We start from the raw sequence: 3,057 nt of genomic DNA, 5'->3' as shown, positions 1-3,057 counted from the left end.
GAGTAGGATTCAATGATTGAATGACTGTAACGTGCTTCAAACTCCGGAAGGCGGGGCGTTAGTGACAGACGCAAAAGAATCACTGGATTCTATTCCGGCCTGATCGAGAACCGACAGATGGATAGCCGTGCCGTGACAGGGTGCGTTGAACATTTCCACTGAGAGGATGGGAGGTAGCCACTGACAACGGTGAAACCCTTGCTTAAGCTTGCCATGGAAAGGAGTAAGAAGGATTGGATGAAGACAGTAGGAAAGCAGAGAGACGGAAGGGAAGGCATCTTCATACGCTTATCTGAAATTCCTACCAATGAATTACATAAGTATCTCTATCTTTATCTTTATGTTTTATTCGCATATCACCCATATCCATTTGAGTTTGCCTGACTGAGATTTACAAGGTGACCATAGCTTGCTTCATACCAACAATCTCTGTGGGATCGACCCTTACTCGCGTAAGGTTTATTACTTGGACGACCCAGTACACTTGCTGGTTAGTTGTGCAAAGTTGTGTTTATGCCATGGTATTGAACACCAAGTTTTTGGATTCATTACCGGGGATTATTTGATTTGTGAAAAGTAGTGATCACAATTTCGTGCACCAAGTTTTTGGCGCCGTTGCCGGGGATTGTTGAGTTTGGACAACTGACGGTTCATCTTGTTGCTTAGATTAGGTATTTTTTCTTCAGAATTCTTAAGAATGAATTCTAGTGTTTCAAGGTGATGTTCTTGTCATCACCAAAGCTGATTGATCTTCATCAATTTAGCTCTTGAATGCAATGTCCTGCTGAAGCTTGGCTGGCCATGTCTAATTCCTTTAGACTAAAGCTTTAGACAAACATTGCATGATTCCTGGAATTCTCATTAAGAATTTTGATACCTTTATTTTCTCTTTTCACTTAATTTTCGAAAAATCCAAAAAAAATTACAAAAATCATAAAATCCAAAAATTTCTTGTTTGAGTCTAGTGTCTCATTTTAAGTTTGGTGTCAATTGCATGCATTCATTCATGTGCCTTAAGGAACTTCAAGTAATTCTTAATGATTTCTTATTTTGATCTTTGAATTCTCTTGACTTGAGTGTTTATGTGTCTCATATGCATTCTCATTAGTGTCAGTAGTATACAAACTGCTAAGTTTGGTGTCTTGCATGCATTGTTTGATTTTAGTTGCATTTTGATTATTCCTTATTATTAAAAATCCAAAAATATTTTCAATTTGTGTCTTTTCAAGTCAATAATACAGAGAATTGAAGATTCAGAACATACTGCAGAGGAATTGCACAGAAAAGACTGGGCATTCAAAACGCCCAGTGAAGAAGGACAGACTGGCGTTTAAACACCAGCCAGGGTACCTGGTTGGGCGTTTAACGCCCAAAAGGGTAGAATTTTGGGCGTTAAACGCCAGAATGTGCACCATTCTGGGCGTTTAATGCTAGGATGGCACAAGAGGGAAGATTCTGTTTTTAATGCCAATTTTTTTTCAAGTTTTTAAAGTTTTTCAAAATCAAATCTTTTCAATCAAATGTTTTCAAAATCAATTTCTTTCTATTTTCAAAGATACTTGCTACCAATTAATGATTTGATTCAACATTTCGAGTATGTTGCCTTTTCTGTTGAGAAAGGTTTAATGTTTGAATCATATCTTTTCTTGTTAGTCAAGTCATTAATTTTCAAAATCAAATCTTTTTAAAATGTTTTTCAAATCATATCTTCTCAATCACATCTTCTTAAAACCAATCATATCTTCTTAACCACATCTTTTTCAAAATAGTTTTCAATCAAATCTTTTTGATTTCTAATTTCAAAATCTTTTTCAAAATCACTTTACTTCTTTCCCACTTTTATTTTCGAAAATCAAGTAGTGTTTTTCAAAATGTTTTCAAAATCCTTTACTTAATTTTCGAAAATTGCTTCCCCTCTTCACATCTTTCCATTTATGGACTAACTCTATTCCTTAATACACAATTCGAACTCCATCTTTCTTGATAAAGTTCGAATTTTCTACCTCTGTCTTCCATTTTTTGTTTCCTCTGACACCTCAAGGAATCTCTATACTATGACATAGAGGATTCCACATTTTTTTGTTCTCTTCTCTTTCATATGAGCAGGAGCAAAGACAAAAGCATTCTTGTTGAGGCTGATCCTGAACCTGAAAGGACCTTGAAGTGAAAACTAAGAGAAGCTAAGGCACAACTCTCTGTAGAGGACTTAACAGAAATCTTCAAGGAAGAAGAAGACATGGCAGCCGAAAACAACAACAATGCCAACAATGCAAGGAAGGTGCTGGGTGACTTTACTGCACCTACTCCCGACTTCTATGGGAGAAGCATCTCTATCCCTGCCATTGGAGCAAACAACTTTGAGCTTAAGCCTCAATTAGTTTCTCTAATGCAACAGAATTGCAAGTTCCATGGACTTCCATTGGAAGATCCTCATCAGTTTTTAGCTGAATTCTTGTAAATCTGTGACACTGTCAAGACTAATGGGGTTGACCCTGAGGTCTGCAGACTTATGCTATTCCCTTTTGCTGTAAGAGACAGAGCTAGGACATGGTTGGACTCACAACCTAAAGAAAGCCTGGACTCTTGGGAAAAGCTAGTCAATGCTTTCTTGGCAAAGTTCTTTCCACCTCAAAAATTGAGTAAGCTTAGAGTGGAAGTCCAAACCTTCAGACAGAAGGAAGGAGAATCCCTCTATGAAGCTTGGGAAAGATACAAACAATTAATCAGAAAGTGTCCATCTGATATGCTTTCTGAATGGAGCATCATAGGTATTTTCTATGATGGTCTGTCTGAACTATCCAAAATGTCTTTGGATAGCTCTGCTGGAGGATCTCTTCATCTGAAGAAGACGCCTACAGAAGCTCAAGAGCTGATTGAAATGGTTGCAAATAACCAATTCATGTACACTTCTGAAAGGAATCCTGTGAACAATGGGACTAGTCAGAAGAAAGGAGTTCTTGAGATTGACACTCTGAATGCCATATTGGCTCAGAACAAAATATTGACTCAACAAGTCAATATGATTTATCAAAGTCTGTCTGGAATGCAAAATGCACC

General features: G+C 37.4%; 1 non-coding gene across 1 annotated transcript; it reads right to left on the bottom strand.

The window, feature by feature from the left end:
• Positions 1–2,641: 2,641 nt before the first annotated feature.
• On the bottom strand, positions 2,642–2,749 carry LOC112793074 (small nucleolar RNA R71). Its single transcript, XR_003197784.1, has one exon. It is a non-coding gene; the product is annotated as a small nucleolar RNA R71 (small nucleolar RNA).
• Positions 2,750–3,057: the final 308 nt, after the last annotated feature.

Source organism: Arachis hypogaea, chromosome 3 (assembly GCF_003086295.3).
Source record: "Arachis hypogaea cultivar Tifrunner chromosome 3, arahy.Tifrunner.gnm2.J5K5, whole genome shotgun sequence".
NCBI classification, from domain to species: Eukaryota; Viridiplantae; Streptophyta; class Magnoliopsida; order Fabales; family Fabaceae; genus Arachis; species Arachis hypogaea.
This window is presented reverse-complemented; position numbering and strand designations above follow the sequence as displayed.